Source organism: Leucoraja erinacea, chromosome 17 (assembly GCF_028641065.1).
Source record: "Leucoraja erinacea ecotype New England chromosome 17, Leri_hhj_1, whole genome shotgun sequence".
Lineage (NCBI taxonomy): Eukaryota > Metazoa > Chordata > Chondrichthyes > Rajiformes > Rajidae > Leucoraja > Leucoraja erinaceus.
In genome coordinates, this window is record NC_073393.1 from 29128722 (window position 1) to 29148715 (window position 19994).

The 19994-nt window shown below is 40.3% G+C and overlaps 1 long non-coding RNA gene across 1 annotated transcript in view; it reads left to right on the forward strand.

Annotated features, from left to right (window-relative positions):
- The first annotated feature begins 7673 nt into the window (after nt 1–7673).
- LOC129705353 (uncharacterized) overlaps nt 7674–19994 on the forward strand; it is a 68565-nt gene continuing 56244 nt past the window's right edge. Inside the window, exon 1 of the long non-coding RNA XR_008724885.1 lies at nt 7674–8712. This is a non-coding gene — a long non-coding RNA (uncharacterized LOC129705353). The remainder of the gene's footprint in view (nt 8713–19994) is intronic.

Here is a 19994-nt window from a genome sequence, read left to right on the forward strand (position 1 = left end):
TACGTTAGAGACACACATGTGGATTCTAAGGGCCAGTCTTTGTTTCATTCAACATTCATATTTAGAACTTGTCTCTCACCAAATAGGATAGTAGATCGAGATTGGAAGGTATGTAAACAGATTACATATGGCAGGCAGAATAATATGAATGTCCGGTGGCATAACACATTGCCTTATCTACATTCAGAGCTACCAAGTGGAAGAATGCTGATTTATATGCCTGCTAACTGACCCCGTGTAGTTCCTTATCTCAGTCAGGTCATCCAAAAGAATCAATGAACACAGATAAGACATTTCCTCATGTAGAAGGAGGAAAACATACGAAATAGCCTGGGTTATCTTTATCCATTTCCAAGTTATAGATAGTGTAGACAAGTTGTTTAAAATGAAAAACTAAAATGATAAAATTAACAGGGGGGCAGAGTGGTGCAGTGGTAAAGTTGCTGTCTTACAGCACCAGAGACCCGCGATCGATCCTAACTATAGGCGTTGTCTGTATGGAATTTGTACATTCTCCCTGTGACCAAGTGTGATTTCTCCGCGTGCTCTGGTTTCCTCCCATACTCCAAAGATGTGCTTAAGGAGGTTAATTGGCTTTGCAAAGTGTAAAATTGTCCCTAATGTGTAGGATAATGCTAATGTACGGGGTGATCGCTAATCGACACGGACTCAGTGGGTTGAAGGACCTGTTCCCATGCTGTATCTCTAAAGTCTGAAATCTAAACTGGTGGATATGTATTATGTTAAAACCTGTATATCATAGGAGATTACATCCTTCATGCTCGCCAGATGTCTTTGAGCACTGTACACCCAATTGTAGCAATGTCAAGCTGAGCAGTCAAACACAACTAATTTTATGTCGAATGTTGGTTTACAGAAAAAGATACAAAGTGCTGGAGTAACTCAAGGTGCCAGGCAGCATCCAAGGAGAATGCTAAAAGAGAGGAATGGTCTTGACCCAAAACGTTACTCATCCATATTCTCCAGGGATGCTGCATTACACGCTGAGTTATTCCATCACTTTGAGTCTTTTTTTAACAATTAATTTTATGCCGAGTGTACAAAAGTACAACCAAATGCAGGTATAATGTACAACCAGTAGCTGTGGTGTTTTCTTTCATATATTATCAAGAAGATAATGTTGTTCAATTCAACAGAACTATTTTTTCATCTTTTTTCCAATCATCGCACGAAATGTAACCAGGCCAGAATAGCCTGCATCTCACCTAGCATAACTTAATATTTAAAAGACTCTATGATAATATTACCATCAATTAAGCTGCTACATGGGATCTTGATTCAAAGTCTTCTCTGCAAGGGAACAACTTTTTAATAGGAACCTGAAGGGTAACTTTTTTACATCGAGGGTGGTGGGCATATGGAACGAGCTACCAGAGGAGGTAGTTGAGGCAGCGTTTAAGAAACATTTAGACAGGGACATGGATAGAACAGGTTTGGATGGACATTGGCCAAGCAGACCGCTGTGAACAACGTCAATGGATATTCTTAAAGTGGAGATTGACAGATTTTTGATTAGTAAGGGAGTCAAGGATGATGGGTCGAAAGCAGGAGAATGGGGTTGAGAGGGAAATCTAGATCAACTATGATTGAATGGTGGAATAGACTTGATAGGCCAAATGGCCTATTTTTGCTCATGGAACTTATGAACTTATAAACGTGGGCAGGTGGGACTAGTGTAGATGGGACATGTTGGTCGGTGTGGACAAGTTGGGCCAGAGGGCCTGTTTCTACGCTATAAGACTCCATGACTGACTATGTCAAAAATATCGGAGAATACATAAACTTGTAAAATACTCTGTTTGAGATAAAGTTGTTAAGAACTGCTACTCTTGCTTTTAGGTTAACTATTTGCTAAGAGTTAAAAGAAATAAAATAACCCATCAGCCAAAAATACATTAAAATGGTCACATTTCGGAAACAATTGTTTTCTACTTATGTAAGCTATCACTTTAACTCACTAAAAATTGGCAATTGCAGATGTTCAAATGGCAATCCACAAATATACGGTTCCCAGCAGTCTACTGTGGACCACCACTGTAGGTGCAAATAAGGAATTAAACTTGTGATAAGTGGATGCCCTGGTTCATTAAACTCTGCAAATTCAAAAGTGATAAGCGGTATATTTTAATGTAACTTATCTCCAAGTGCTGTATTTTGTGTTATGTCTTATGCAGGCTCCCAAAACGTATGAAATTTTAATTTTATAACTCTTTGGAATGAGTGTTGATCTCACCACAAAGGGAAACTATAAGCTGGTAGTCCCGTTAAGGCCAGTTTTCTGGTAATTGACAATAAAATCCATTGCTGCAATTTGGGAGGATTCGTATGCTTTGTACTGCTCCTTTAATTTCATCCTTGCTCCTGGTTCTGTCTGTACGGAGAGAGCAGGAACATAACATCCCTTTTGTAAAGGCTTGACATCTGTGTGAATTGCGAAGGACAAACACAGAAGGAAATATATACTGAACTTGAGATTCTTTTTCCTCTGAAAATCATATTCTGAGAGGTTGTATACATCAAGTGGTTTGAAGCCCTGCAGTTGTTTGTAGGACGTTAAACTCTCCAATACCTCCCACCAAGGAAACAAACTAAAAGAAAACTTTTACTTTATGTCCACGGACATGATTTTTTTGTTTTTTGAGAAATTCCACACAGCAAGTAATTTCACAAGGTAGACAAAAATGCTGGAGAAACTCAGCGGATGAGGCAGCATCTATGGAGCGAAGGAAATAGGCAACGTTTCGGGTCAAAACCCTTCTTCAGACCTGAAACGTTATCTATTTCCTTCGGTCCATAGATGCTGCCTCACCCACTGAATTTCTCCAGCATTTTTGTCATGCCTTCGATTTTCCAGCATCTGCAGTTCCTACTTAAACAAGTAATTTCACAAGACTGTTTTACTACTGCCTGTGTACTTTTTCCACCTGGAGGAGCTTTAAACATTCCAACTCTGCATCAGTCATTATCAGATTTTCGTATCATTTGTTTCAATGATTGATTTGTGGACAATGTCTGTTTTGATTTATGATTTAGATCAACAGTACAGATCCATAAGATTATCCTGCGAGCACGTTATATGCATGAGCAGATACCCACGGGTAAATATAGATTTGTATTATAATTCAGATTGCTCTATTTTGAGTTACCAGAAGAGAAAGACGAGAAAGACATCCAGAGTCAAATCTATACGCATGACAATCGGCCCTTTGGCCCAACTTGTCCATGCCCACCAAGTTGTTAAACCGAGCTAGTCCCACTTTATTACACCCATCCCATATCCCAGGAAACCTTTCCTGTCTCTGTACTTGTCTAACTGTCTTCTAACTATCATAATTGTACTTGTCTCCGCAGTCTGGAAGCTCATTCCAAGTACATGAGATAAATCATAATGGTTAAAGTAAATCATGAAGATTGAATCACGATAGTTTGAAGATGTTTGAATTTGAGATGTGGGGAAACCCTAGGGTTGCTTTATTAATTTAAAAGGGTCATTAATAATTCTAATAAGAAATTCAGGAGAAATCTCATATCATTGTGTGTGCTCGTTTGCAGGATTGTTACTGTGTGGAACTTACGTATATGTTTTTAGGGGGATGATCGCTAACTGTCAGAGAAAAGAATAACGGGGTCTGGTGAGTGTCTTAGATCCAGCACAGTAGGTAACCCTAACTGTTGTATTGGTCATTAAGGTAAATGCTGTTGATGGAGAATTCTTTGATAGAGTAACATGAATCATTATGATATAAAAAGTCATCAAAATAATTCATGTGAAGATATGTTCTCAGTTTATATTAAACACAGATCTATAGATCTATAGTGTGGTGTGGCGGCGCCTAACGGCAGCGGCTCGACTGCAGTCCGTTTGTCTTTTTTAACATTTTTGTCTCGTTAAATGTATGTTTTGACTAGTTTTTGTTATATTTTTAGCTGTGTATATGTGGGGGGTGGTGGGGGGGGGGAAACCATTTAAACTCCCTGTACGGGGACCCGACCTTTTCCCTGTCTGGTCTCTGATGTCGTTGGGCCTAACATCGTGGAGCCGGCGGCAGCTTCCAACCGGAACCAACCTGAGGGCTCCACTCGTGGTGCCTGCAGACTCGCCATCACGGAGCTGGCCGTCTTTGGAGCGGGAGGAGCTGTGGTGGCGCGCGGCTGCGACCCGACTTCGGAGCTTCGGAGGCTCCGGCCTCAGACCCGGTGGACGGTAACATCGGGAGCTCGCAGGTCCCTAGTGGGAGACCGCTTTTCGGAGCTCCCGCAATGGCAACTTCTCCCGTTCGAATCGTGGGGGTTAAAGGACTCGGAGCGGGGCCTAGTATCGCCTGGCACGGCTTAACGGCTGCGGGACTTACCATCGCCCGCCGGGGGCTTTAACATTGGGAGCACCAGTCGCCTCGACACTGCAGTTGTACTGCTGGACCGCGGGTGAAGAATAAAGGGAAGAGATAAGGTTTTTGCCTTCCATCACAGTGAGGAGGTGTTGGAGATTCACTGTGATGGATGTTTGTGTAAACTGTGTTAAGTGTGGTTCTTGGGTTTTTTTTTTGTAATGTTAAGACTGTAGACAATGCAATTTCGTTCAAACCAAGCTGTTTTAATTACAATAAAAGGCATTCTATTCTAGAACAGTTTTGCTTAGATATTAACAGGGGCATTTTTCACATATTTCATATTATCTTATAAAATAGAATGCTATTTGGCTCATTGACATCATGATAGCCTCCAGACCAGTCCCCTCAAACCCATTCTGCTATTTATTTCCTTGCAACTAATTTTCTCCGAAGTGCTCATTAGCTCCACCCAGATTCACGTGTTACTCAAATACATCGGGGGGGGGGTAATTTATTAACCTATCCAACCAGCATGCTATTGGGATGGGTCAGGAAACTGGAACACCAGGAGAAAATTCACATATGTTATATAGATTTTGTTAGGATGTGTTTTTGGAATAGGATGCCTGCAAGTTTACATTTCTCAGCACATTGGGGAGTTTTAACGGCAAACTACATGTCTTTTGCCACTGATAGGCTCAATGCCCAGAAGTTATCACGATTGAGAGTCTCGGCTTCCAATTAATCAAGGGGGACTCTAAATTGGAAGATAAATGCTAGGAAATGGAATGAATCAGCTCCATGAAAGGTTGATCCTTGACTCTGAGAGGATGTCCAATCATTGAGGGGACGAGGTTGGGTTTAATCTTGCCTGGAGCATGAAAACCCTGACCCCAGAGGACATCCATTGTCCAATGTTGGATTGCTGGAGAGAATGCTATTGTTCCTTCTAGCCCATTAACTGAGAAGATACTTACCTTCGCCACAAAACTGCCCTTGTTTCACTTCATCTGATGTGTTACCTGAAATCTGAGAAATCTGGTTACCCAGATTAATCCCAGAAAACCAGATTACCTAATATACAGGAAGGGAAAGGTGTTGAGGGGTAAAAACAGAACAGCCATGATATAATAGCAGAGCAGACTCAATGGGCCAGGTGGCCTAATTCATCTCCTCTGTCTATAGGCCTTATGATCTTACACAGGATTCCAAGCTCATTAACTGAATGCAGGTTAAATACATCCTGGGTGTAAGTTGCTGGCCTTCACACATCTCTTTGAAGGTCAGTAGATATCAGGATGTCGTCAGCTTGACAATATTCTTGGATCTTCTCCCAAGTTTCCTGCCCACCAACTCCCATTAGAAGAAGCATAGCCTTGTTAAAATTCAGCTATTCAAACGTGTGGCACAAGCAAAAGGATGAAAGGACAATAAATGATTTGCAAAAACTGGCATCATCTGTGCCTCAGCTGAAGCCATCCATATCTGTAACAGTGCAGTTGGTGTTGTGAGTTGTACTGTGTGTTTGTTTAAATTCCCTCTCCAGAAACATACCATTTTGAAGCTCACTATTGCATTTACAGTCTACTTCCTGCCTGAAGAAATGTTTGATGGCATGACAGAAGCTCCAATCGATGAACTAGTACCCATCCAAAACACAGTACAACCAGTGCTATTTTAAAAATATAGTCAGCCAGGTCCAAGTTTGTTTCTGGTTGTAGAAACAATAAACTGCAGATGCTGGTTTATACCAAAGATGGACACAAAATGTTGGAGTAACTCAGTGGATCATGCGGCATCTCTGGAGATAAAGGATAGGTGACGATTTGGGTTGGGACCCTTCTTCAGACTGATTTGATTCTCACTTCAGGTGCTGTCTGTGTAAAGTTGTCACATTCTCCCTTTGACCCCGTGGGTTTCCTCTGGGTGCTCTGGTTTCCTCCCACATCCCAAAGATGTGCAGGTGGGTTTGTGGGACTCTGAAAACTGCCCCCAAGTGAGTAAGGAATGGATGGGAAAGTGGGATAACAGTACTAGTGTGAACGGGTGATTGATGGTCAGTGCAAACGGTGGATGGAGGGCCTGTTTCTCTGCACTAAAACTAAAATTAAAACTGTGCACTTGTGGAACAATAGCAACACCTTGAAGAAATCCATCGACAAACTGTGCCTGTGATATGTACCAACAATGGATGTTCCCGATGAGAAGGGGCTGCCTTGGAAGTTCACAGTAATTAGTATTTCTGAAATTTTACTAGATTTCTAGTACATCTGGATTCTGAATCAGACAAGCACTTCCACAGAAATCATCAGTTGACCTCAACAAATCAGTTGGCTTCACCAAAATTCAGTTATGGAAATATTTTAATTAGTTGATACTAATAATATCTTAAAATCAGTTACATCTGCATGAAATAATATAGAATGTCATCTTCCAGATAATGTTTTGCTGCGAATTGCAAAGGAAAACCTATGAAGTGATATAATAAAGATCTAAATATTTACTTCGAATGGTGTTAAAATGTCTTTAGACACAGACCTTTTGCAACTGCTTTGTGTTCAGCCCACATACTTATTATTGCCAAACTGTACTACCCGTCACTTTCATTAATTGAGAGGTTTAACTCCCTGTGTATTGTCATTTTTGTACTTTGTTTCCTGTCTTTCGGTGCGTTATTAAAACATTGCAGTCTGGTAACTTAATTGTGCAATGCTTATTTTCCAAGTGCTGCATCATTAAGTGGAATTATAACATCATTCTGTGGAAGAAATGTAGTTAGGTGTATGGCATACAGGAAAGTCAAAGCATCAAGTCATCATTAATATGCAATAACAACAGAATGGAGATAAGTTTATTATATTACGCAGTTATTGCAACCGATTTGCGTGACAAAGTGGGTTTAAAACATTCACACTAGTGCATAGTAGCTCCTTCCCTGCACAAATATGCTGTGACCGGCTTCAGAGGCCATAGTGCCAGAGACGCGGGTTTGATCCCAACCTTAGGTGCTGTCTGTGTGTATGTTTCCGTTACCACGTGGGTTTCTTCCGGGTGCCCTGGTTTTCTCCCACATCCCAATGACATGCAGATTTGTAGGTTAATTGGCCCCTCAGTAAATTTCCCCTAGCTTGCAGGAATTGGATAGCATGGAACTAGTGTGAATGGGTGATTGATGGTCAGTGTGGACTATGTGGGCCGAATGGCCTGTTTCCGTGCTGTATGTCTAAACCTCATAGATCATCTTGTTGCTCTAGAGGAAAGGAAACACAGGTTGCTGTTCAGGGACTTTTGTTCCCCAATCACTATTTTTCTTTCTAAATAATATTTGTTTGCAAAGACAGCAGTTGTTCATCAATGTTACAGCAATTGCTGAGGCTTGAACTGAGGTAGGAAGCAGGCCATGTTCCTCTGCACTTAGCAACATTGTTACCTATCGAATGGAGGCAGAGAAGCTAAAACCTATTTCATTTGTGCTTATGGGAGATGATTTAACCTAGAACAAAACGGTTTGAAGTTACTACTATTGAGTATAATAGGTTGTTCTAAATTATCACCATATTCTGGTGGACAAAAAAAGCTAGAGAAACTCAGCAGGTGAGGCAGAATCTATCGACCGAAGGAAATAGGCGACTTTTCGGGTCGAGACCCTCCTTCAGACCAACCCACCATATTCTGGCCCACTGATAGCCTTTTTTTTAAACATGCATCAATAACTTTCCAACGTTATAAATATCTGAACAGTGAATACATTTTTTGAGCTACAGAAGAATTCTTCGTGTGGGAACAACTATATTTATATCTGATGTTTGCACCATAATTGATGAATGAATCGACCCCAGAGTTTTTGACAGAGAGGCTTTCATTATATTGCAATTGGTCTTATACTAACCACTGAGTTTAGACATAAAGCATTAGTTAAGCATGGAGCTAATTGGTAGAGCTTAACAGCAAAGCAGTAAAAACATGTTTGCTAATAGTTTGTCTCTTAAAAACAGTGACAGCTAGGCTGCTTTATTTGAAGCTGCTAGATTTCACTGACTGTAGATTAATGCAACATCTTACAGCTGTGCAACATTCACAGTGCAGTTATAAGATAATTGAACTAAATGTATCAATGTTATTTGGTCAATTGCCCAGTCCCATGAAAGTACGGTCTTGAAATTTCAAGACCCTGGAGCAACAAGAGCGGTGAAGTCTGACTCTTTACAAGATAGAGCTAAGTGCAGGAATGCCGAGAATGCTTCATTCTGACCTGCCGAAGCAGGTTCTGCTGGGATTGGGTCTGCTGTGACATTGCTAACACTCACCAGAGCTGAAGTTCCTGAGCAAGAATGGCATCGCCCACCCTGAGAGTAAGAAGGTATAGTTTATTTTTATAATTCTACCCTCCCGTGCTGTGACTGCAGAGACCACCATGTACAGCCTCATTTTTTTCCCTCTTTCCACTGTAATGTTCAATTCACATTTGTTAATCAAAATATGCCTGAAGTTATCCGTTTCACAGGAAAGTGGCTGCAAATGTTTGTATGGTAAAGGGATTGTGCTAATAGCATTTCCCATCAAACGGCCATTAGGATTTATTCATTTTGTTTTGCGCTTATGGTACTTTTAAACTTACAGTGAAATATTCAGGGCAACAGCTGTGGTCACTTCAGCTTTTATCAAAGAAGAGAATTTCTGCCAGGAAAATTCATAACATCAATTGTGCACATGTAATATAACCATACATAGCTGTAACCCAATTTCCTAAGGAAAAACTTTTCTTTAACTGTTACAATATTCAGCTAAGCACATCAGTAAATATAATCATATTAAACCTCTAAAACACTGTATGCAAAAGTAAGCAGTTAGCACAGCTCAATGCTGTGAATTTCAGAATCTATAGTAGTTTCTACTTTTGAAATACAATTATCTCAAAACATGTGAATGTTCCATCATTTAACAGAACTATTGAAAAATATAATTTTATCATGTTAAATTATTGTATCTAAATCATGGAACTCATGGATAGGAAAGGATTAGAGGGATTTGGGCCAAACGTGGACAAATTAGTTTAGTTTAGATGGGGCATCCTGGCCAGCATGGATGAGTTGGACTGAAGGGCCTTTTCCCGTTCTGTAGGACTATGAATTTGTGACTCCCTACCCAATAATAATACAATGGGAGTTTCTTCAGCATAAGGACATCAGTAGTTCAAGAAGATTGGGATTGGCCATCAAACACTGGCTTTGCCAGAATATGAAAATGAATTAAGAACCACTCTACATAAATATACTTCCATTTATTAATGTGCTGAGTTCCAGATCCTGAAAGGCCTGGAATGAGTGGAGTGTTGGTGAAAGGCCTCCCTGCTCACCTAGCATAATAACTTAGGAGTAGAGGAGGCCATTCAGTCCTTTGAGGTTATTCATGCACCGTCAGATCAGATTGAGCAGTATCTTCATTTCATCCATTTTATATCCTTGGTTAGAAACATGCAATTGATAATAAATAACAACAATTAATTGATCAGGATCTGCTGTTTTTAGTGGTGGGGGCCATACTCTTATGACCTTACTTCAGACTTTAGACTTTAGAGATACAGTGTGGAAACAGGCCCTTCGGCCCACTGAATCCGCATCAACCAGCAATTACCCCATAGACTAGCACTATCCTTCATACATGATTTACAATTTACAGAAGCCTATTGACATACAAACCTGTACGTCTTTGAAGTGTGGAAGGAAACCAGCGCACCCGGAGAAAACCACGCAATCACAGGGAGAACGTACAAACTCCATACAAACAGCACCCGTGGGCAGGATCAAAACCGGGTCGCTGGCGCTGTAAGGCAGTAACACTGGCACCTCACCACTGTGCCGGCGTTTATATGAATACATCTTTCTCATCTACTATGATCAACAAACCGAGCATGATTTCAAACTTGATCTTTTGTTTCAGGCTCCTCCATTATGAGAAAAAATATCCCTCTCTCTCCCTTATTAATTCCTTTTGAAACCCAGTAGGTGAGCAAACCAAATAGGATGAGTATATAAAATGAAGGCAAGCAGAAAGTGAGCTAGCGAGGTTTAGGAATTGATTTCCAAAGGCTCAGACCAAGTTCTCCCACTGTTGACTGGGCTGAAGGAAAATGATAATTTTGGAAGCTTGAAATGGACTAAGAAAAGGGTTGAGGTGCAGTACACTATTGAAGGGGCTATTTTCAATTATATCTGAGCAGGTATACAGAAGCAAGGATAAAGATAAAATCTGAGGGATGCATTGGGTCTAAGCTTGCTAGTATAGATTAATATCAATTAGACCTATAACTATCCAGAACTGAATATGAATTGTTTCTTTTTGGCTAGAACATAGAACATGGAGCATAGTACAGTACAGGAACAGGCCCTTCAGCTCACAATGTCCAGGCCAAACATAATGCTAAGTTAAAGCAATCTCCTCCGCCATATTCTTCCTTCCCCTGCTGATCCAAAAAAACTCTTAAATGCCGGGTTGATGTTTATGAATGCAAAATGATGAGCCAGCCATACTAAACTGATAAATGTTTTGGCTTTCCTGAAGAGGCAATCAATATTGTGGCTTGTGGAAGTAAGTGCTATTGCTAAAATATGAAGAATGAGATGCATTGCTAGTTTCAGTAAGATATCAAGGCTGCAAATCCAATGCTGTAACTGAAGCAAATTGTGGGGCAAAGACTGAAATCAGAGGCAGGGTTATTAACTTTTTTTCCTAGGAGTCAATATCACCAAAAACTTCTGAAGAAGGGTTTCGGCCCGAAACGTTGCCTATTTCCTTCGCTCCATAGATGCTGCCTCACCCGCTGAGTTTCTCCAGCTTTTTTTTGTGTACCTTCACCAAAGACTTCTCCTGGACCACCCATATTGAACCAACGACCAAGAAAGCACAACAATGCCTCTACTTCCTAAGAAGGCTTAAGAGGTTTGTCATGTCCCCTACAACTCTCACTAACTTCTACACATGCACTATAGAAAGCATTTTATCAGAATACTTTGTTTGGGAACAGCTCCATCCAAGACCGCAAGAAATAGCTGCGAATTGTGGACGCAGCCCAAACCATCGCACAAACCAATCTCCCTTCTATTGAGTCCATTTATACCTCACACTGCCTTGGCAAGGCCAGCAGCATGATCAAGGATAAGTCGCACCCTGGCCAATCCTTCTTCTCCCCTCTACCATCAGGCAAAATATATAGAAGTGTGAAAACGCACATTACCAGATTTGGGGACAGTTTCTTCCCAACTGTTATCAGGCAACTGAATCATCCTACCACAACCAGAGAGCAGTGCTGAACTACTATCCACCTCTTTGATGACCCTCAAACTATCCTTCTTTCTGATGACTGGTTAGCATGCAACGTCTGAAGAAGGGTCTCGACCCGAAAACGTCACCTATTCCTTCGCTCCATAGATGCTGCCACACCCGCTGAGTTTCTGCATCATTTTTGTCTACCTTCGATTTTTCCAGCATCTGCAGTTCTTTCTTAAACTCTCAGACTATCCTTGATCGGACTTTGCTGACTTTACCTTGCACTAAACATTATTCCTTTATCATGTATCTATACACTGTAAATGGATCGATTGTAATCATGCATTGTCTTTCTGCTGACTGGCTAGCACTCAACAAAAGCTTTCCACTGTACCTTGGTACATGTCACAATAAATTAAGCTAAACTAAACTAAACTTTTAGAAGGGAATAATGCAATGGTGTTAAGAACATTCAATGGAGAAAATTCAGCCTCTTCTGCTCAGAACACTACAGCTCAGGAATGGGCCTGTCGGCATACAAACATGTTAGAAAGTATTTGAATAAGATTGGAAGATTGAAATACAAAGTAAAAACTGGGGATCATAGCAAGCAGAATGCTACGTCTATATGCATAATGATGTTTTAGTTTAGTTTTAGTGGTACAGCGTGCAAACAGGCCCTTCGGCTCACTGACCCCACTCTAACCCCAATCCCTGTACGCTAGCACTACCCTACTCACACGGGACAATTTACATTTTTTAACTAAACTAATTAACCTACAAACCTGTATGGCTTTGGAGAGTGGGAGGAAACCGGAGCACCCGGGGAAAATCCACTCGGTCACGGGGAGTACGTACAAACTCCGTACAGAGAGCACCCATTGTCAGGATCAAACGCGGGTCTCTGGCACTGTAAGGCAGCAACTAATCCACTATGTCACCGTGCTACCCATTATGAAAAGTCAACATGCAAAGACGGAAGGAAGACGACATGGTGTTTTAGGTGAATCAGTTTTTCAATGTGTCCTTGATAGGAAGTGGAAACTGGAAATAAAAATAAAACAAAGAATTGAGTGTTGAAAATACCGATATTTAATTTGTCGCTGTTTTATTATAGCTAAAATGTTATCCGATGATTATTTCTTATATATGTAATTAGTTATTGCTACTTACCCAACAAAAGTGGTTAAAAAGGTTTTGCTCATTTATTATCATATTCAGACTTTTCTGAGACAAATGTAAGCAATTTTATCACAATGATTGCCCAACATTGCTAATCTCCATTACTAGTGTGGCTGTCAATTGTGATCAAAAGCTAGAGCGCAGGATGTTTAAAATCAACTGCGATTCAAAGCGCATTGGCATCGGGACACAGCTGATAAAGCCAATTAAAAATAATAATATTTATAGTTAATCTTATCAAAGGAGAAATAATTATTACTTTTGGTGCTCTATGACAAGTTTATTCCTTATCATTGCTAATCTTGTTCTGACAATCTTCAGCTATCTGTCCCCAGCTCTCTAATTCCCCTAAAGTCCTTTGCTTTTCTATTTTGATTCCAGATTTAGAACCTCTCAGATTTGTTCCCTTTAAGAAAACCTCCTTGATCTTCCTAATCACTTTGTTTCTGTGTGTCTGTCCATTTACTTGGGACGCACTGTATTATTCTAAAGCCATTATGTAAATGCAGGTTGTTGTCATGGAAACGTCTGCCATCAGGAATATAGAAGGAGAAACCTTCATTCCTATTAATGTGAACATTTTAACTTTAACAAGTTACTGGTAGAAATTTTCCAAAAGACGTTCTAAATATTGTTAGGGTGGCACAGTGTGCAACTGGTAGAGTTGGCGCCTCACCGCCAAGGAGACCCGAGTTTGGTTCTGACATTGCGTGTTGTCTGCGTAGAGTTTGCACGTTCTCCCCGTGACCAGGTGGGCTTTCTCCCACATCCCAAAGACACGCAGGTTTATAGCTGCTGTAAATTGCCCCTAGAGTGTAAAGGGTGGATGTAAAAGTGGGATAACGTAGAACTAATCTCTTCTTCTTCTTCTTGTGTATGGCGTGCACAGCCTAAAGTTGGAGGACAACTTGTTTTATTTGATTGTGCACGCCGGGTTGATTGCACTTGTCAAAACAGGGCGGACCACGTGAAGGTTGCAATCTTCCACCTCACGTAGAACTAATGTGAATGTGTGATCGATGGTCAGCATGGACTCGGTTGGCTGAAGGGCCCTGTTTCCATGCTGTACCATTCAAGCAATTCAAGTACAGTAATTGTTATTGTTGATCACTTGAGCAGAGCAGAAATTGGAAAGTTATTTTAATTACAATTTTTAGATGAAAACAGTTTTGCTTCAAAGTTTTTCACCTCCATCCACATAAGGAGCTGAAGATAAATACCAACCACTTCATTCTCAGCCTTGCTTGTTTTTATTTAAAATACATTTTCTTGACTACTAAATATCTCAAGCAATAATAGCAACACCAAGTGCATTACAGGTTTTTCATATTTAACTTTCTAACCTTGAATCCCCCCTAATCTCTAACCTTCTAAGCCCTGCGACAGCACAGTGGAGCAATGGTTGAGTTGCTGCTTGACAGCAACAGAGACCCGGGTTCGATCCTGACTACGGATGCTGTCTGTACAGAATATGTATGTTTTCCCTGTGACCGCGTGTGCTTTCTCCAGGTGCTCCGGTTTCCTCCCAAACTCCAATGACAAACAGGTTTGCAGGATATTTGGCTTTTATTAAATTTTAAATTGTCCCTCTTGTGTAGAATGATGCTAGTGTACGGTGATCACTCGTCAGTACACTCAGTGGGCCAAAGGGCCTGTTTCCGTGCATTATCTCTAAAGTCTCAAATCGAATGACTGAAGTCTCTCTGTAAGCAGCTTAGAGGTCTATGCGAATCGTGTAAATTGATCCTTTCTTTCCAGTGTTTCCTCACAATGTGACTAACTACTTCTATAGTTTGATTCAGCTTGGAATTCCAATTCAACTCTTGCTTGATGCACCCAAACCCAGCATTTGTCAAGGTTTTTAAAAATATTAAAACCAGTGATGCTTTTGTTTACATGGCTGTGTGAGTCACGAATGGTGATTAAAGGGTTTCAAGTGCAGAACAAAAGGGTGCAAAATTACCATAGATCATTAAGATGTTCTACAGCTGAAAAAATAATTTTCAGATTGAAACAGCTTGCTCTCATCACCAAGTATCCTGTGGTAAAATCTGAAAAAATAGGCAAATGCATCATACCATGAATCAGAAATGTTACTAGTTTTTACTTAAAAATATAAATCAAATCTGAGAGAGTAACAATTCTGCATTCAGTAAGTTATATGGTTAGTTATTCACACTCAATCATTACTAATTGTTATGAATTATTCTCGTATCAGTAATATTCATAAAATGTTATATTAACTCATCTATTTTTATAAAAAAGACTATGGGTGGACCTATGGTTTAACACTAACATTTACTTATAATACTGCAATCAATTTTTCTGATCCATTCATAGTGGGGACATTGACAGGGCCAGAATTTATCCAACTACCTTGAGAACGTGTTTCTGAACTGCCTTCTAGAAGCCCTGCTGTTCAAAGATACGTAGCTAAGGTATACAGGACCTCCCCAGATTAGACACACAATGCTGGAGTAACATAGCAGGACAGGCAGAATCAGTGGAGAGAAGGAGTGGGTGACATTTTGCGTCAAGAATATTCTCCAGTCTGAAGAAGGGCCTCGACCCAAAATGTCGCCCATTCCTTCTCTCCAGAGATGCTGCCTGTCCCGCTGAGTTACTCCAACGTTTTGTGTCTATCTTTAGTATAAACCAGCATCTGCAGTTCATTGTTTCTACAACCAGCAACTAACTTGGATCTGGTTGGCTATATGTTTTAAATAGCACTGGTTGTACTGTGGTTTGGAAAGGTACTAGCTCATCGATGGGAGTTTCTGTCTTGCCATCAAACATTTCTTCAGTCAGGAAGCAGACTATAACTGCAACACTGCTTGTTTCTGGAGGGAGAATTTAAACCAACAGCTGGGCAGTTGGAGATATGGATGGAACCCTTCCTCAGACTGCGTTAGGTTGGACCTGTGTAAAATACTAATTGGTCCACAACATGGATATTGCATCTAATTCTGGTTGTCATGGTTTGGGTGAGATAAGAAGATCATGGAGACGATGCAAAATAATGCTTATTGGACGGATCCAGATAAGAGGGATTTGGGTTTGATGGTGAAACTGGATTTTTTTTTCTCCTTATTAGAATAAAGATTCAGATTTGATGGAAATTCAATGCCAAACGAGGAAAAACCTTCCATTATCTGGTTTGGTTATAATGTGGAACTTGTTGCCTGTAAGAGTAATGGAAGGCTTTCAATTGAGTATTTTTGGGGAAGGAACAGTTCCTAAGGTAAAAGAAAAGAGCTGGGCATCGATTGGCAAAGTGGCTTAATGTGCACGCACTAGCTTAATTGGCCAAATAGTCGTTTTCTGCAGTATTACAAAACAAATGTTTTTTATAAGTAATATATTTTGTAGAACTAAATAAATAGGGAGACATATTTTTAAAAAGAACTGTGATGTGGTTCAACGGTTGATGTATTCAAGAGAGAATTAGATTTAGCTCTTAGGGCTAATGGAATCAAGGGATATGGGGAGAAAGCAGGAACGGGGTACTGATATTGGATGATCAGCCATGATCACGTTGAATGGCGGTGCTGGCTCGAAGGACCGAATGACCTACTCCTGCACCTATTTTTTATGTTTCTATGTTTCTACCACTTTAAAAATAATGTTCCTGTTGTATCTTCAAGGTATTTCGGATCTTTTTGAGGGTGGTGCAGCTTTTTTTGCAGTTTTGTAATCTTGAGTGTCCCGAGTCAGTTACTGTCAATCACTTTGTGAGTTGTGGGGAAGAATTACTTCTGACACAAGCTTATCCTAATTGCATTTTCCAGTTGACTAAAATTTCTGTTCTCTGACTAATTAAAACAAAGAAAAGTCATTGATTGTTCCTGCATTTTCTCTCTCTCTCTCTCTCTGTGTCTCTCTCTCTCTCTTCCCTTCCAATGCACCCTGTCAATGTAAACATAATATTTTCCTCCAGAGCTAGACTGACCTTTTATAAATTTTCCATATTCAACACACCATGCACACTGTATTTGAGTTTTAACTCGGCATTGTGACCTTCTGTTTAAACTATTTGTTTGAATGAATTATGATGAGTGGAATGCAGCTGACCACATCAGCTGCATTCAATTACAGTGCATAGATGATGATTATCTTGGAATCTACTGTTAACAAAAGTCCTTTGAAGATCATCTGTATTGGAAAACCAACCATGGGTTAATCAATTTGAACTATTTCGTGGACAACTCCATATCAAAAAAAATATACTCCCAGTTGCAAACAATTCAAATACAATAGATCTCAAATAGTTAAGACATTTGCTTCCAAAGGTTTTGCACATTATTCCAAAATGGGATCCGTTCACAAAGTCCCTTGTTGTTAAATGGATGTAATTAAATAAAGAGCACTGAAAACAGATCTACTATCACAGTTTAGTGTGTTGTGTGATTGTACAGTAAAGCCTCGCAATAATGGGCCAGGGGGTGGGAAGCTTGTCACCATGATTGCTGATTGTCCGCTATAACCGAGTGAGGGAGGAAGGTACAATTTAACCCAAGTCCGGGAGGGAAGAAATGTGCTGTTTGGGTGGGTTAAACAAGAGGGAATTCATAAGCTGAGGATCCACAGAGCTCTCGGCACCACACGCAGTGCTCCAGGGACAGAACGCCATCATGCTGCTCGCTCTCTCCGTTCATGCCACCGGAAGCATGCCTCGGAAGCATGCCTCGTGCTGGCATCTCATTAGGTATCTGGCAGAATTGAGGGTGGGGGGGGGGGGGCGTGGTGCAACGGGAGCTATAATCAAGATCCACTATGTAGAGGTCTGTTATTGTGAGGGTTTATTGTCTTTACTAATGCATGGAGACATACTAGCTATGGTTGCCCCATTACAAGAAGCACGTGGAGGCTTTGGAGAGAGTGCAGAAGAGGTTCTACCAGGATGCAGCTCGGTTTGAGGTTATTAGCTATAAGGAGAGGTTGGCCAAACTTAGATTGTTTTCTCTGGAATGGCAGAGGTTGCGAGAAAACCAATCATAGAAGTCTATAAAATTATGGGAGGCATAGATAGGGGAGACAGTCAGAACTTTTCCCCGTGGTGGAAATGCTAAATAGTAGAAGGCAGAACTTTAAGGTGATCGGCGAGAGTTTAAAGGAGATGTGAGGGGCAGGTTTTTATCCGATCGTGTTCAGTGCCTGAAATGGTCGGCCTGGGGTGGTGCTGGAAGCTGATATGATAGTGAGGTTTAATAGGTTTCGGATAGGCACATGAATATTCAGGGTATGGAGGTATATGGAGCATGTGTAGGCAGAATGGATTAGTTTAATGTGGCATCATGTTCAGCACAGACTTAGTGGGCTGAAGGGCATATTTCAGTGCAGTTCTGTTCTATGTTCCATGTTCTATATGTATATTCAAAGAGACAGAGGTTTATTTACACGAGGACTCACTAACTATTGAAATGTGGAGACCTTTAGTTGGTTGACTGAACATCTGTGAAATTGTTAAATTGTTGAGAAGCAGGAGCAGGACTCGTCTGCTGAATAGAATCATAATGTGATCACACACAGTGATACTAACAGAATAACAGTTTATGCTGAAAGATACATTTCACCTTGTGTCCTATAACAGCAACATAGATGTTAGCAAGTTATCAAAGTGTATACTTAATGAATACCAGAATATGTTTGATCTAGTAATGTAGTAATTGAATTTCTGTTATTTGGAGTCTTCCATTTCGACTGTTCTGCATCTGAACTCAAATAAATTTTATTTATCTGTCAAGACATGTTTGGACTTGATTCTTCCACTAAATCAGTTGAATTTCTTCTGTCCAAATGGCAATCAACAGACACTTTCGCTTTCATAAGCAATGAGACATTCTTCGGGAGATTTTATCCATCATGGTTTGGAGAATCATGGGCAAAGTCTGGAGCTCAATGTGAATTCAGAGAGTCCTCAGCAAGTGTTGGTCAGGTACAGCTCTGTATATTTGGCAATGTTTAATTATACTATGGAAAAGAAAAGGCTCGATTCTGTGAACACCTTGATACCGCAAACTCCATCTGCAAGTCTTGCAATGTAGGTTATTGATATTGCCTGTAATCTTCAGCTTGAATTAGTCTAATTTGACAACATGCCAATCGTAACCACAATCACTATTGGTATGACCCAGTCCCTCTGGTTGGTTTTTTACAAGCACATTATTTTGTCCTTGCCTATCCAATTCTTTCTTAGCTTGATTCCATACAGTTTTTAGCAGCTGGTTTGGGCTAGCCATTAACTGGTTTTGCATGTAGTCAGCTGCTAATGTGTGCGTTGTGCCCTGAAACTAACTTTGAACACAGTGTGGTATCTGCTCAACAATGAGTCATGGTGTGATTTTGTAACATCGTTGCTGAAAACATTGTTCCAATCTAGCTTGAGTTGTCTCAGTCCATTTTTCTTCATTAACGTTACACATTTTCAAAGTTTATTAAATATTGAATGGCTGTCCATCCCATTCATTAGGCTGTGCTATTGTAAAATAGGTTTTCAATGTGACAACATACTTGGCTGAACTTACGTGAGTCATAGAGTCATAAAGTTGTACAGAATTACTGTTAAAGCACAAAGTATTTGTGCTATAATATCAGGATAAGCCAAGCCCAATTCCAAAATAATATCTAAACTATGTGTACACACTTATGCTATAAGACAATAACTAACTTCATATTCAGTAATAACATGCTTACAAACACACAAGCTAAATGTTTAACCAAGAAACCCAATTCCAAACCCACATGAGAATCTAAAATGCCTTTACACAGTTTAACTGTGGGACAACAAAAACTAGACGTGTAGCTGCCAGTATATCATTGGGGTTATCAATTGGGCACTTCCCTTCACTGAAATAGACCCTCTGGTCGACAGTTCTGTCCAAGTCCACTAATCCCATTTTCCTGCTGCAGTATAGCATCTTTCTATGCCTTGATCATTTAAGTGTCTATCTAAATGTCTCTTTAATGTAGTGATTGTATTTGATTCCACCACCTCCTCGGGCAGTGTCTTCCATATATCACCCACTCACTCTCATAAGAAACATACTGTATCCCTCAGATCCCCTTTAAAACTCCTTCTGCACCTTCAATCTTAGCATGATATTGATGAATCCCTCTAATCTTGCGATGTTTTTGTAGTATTGAGACAATAAGATGTAATTATTGCCATTGTAATTGAGACAATAAGATGTCAAA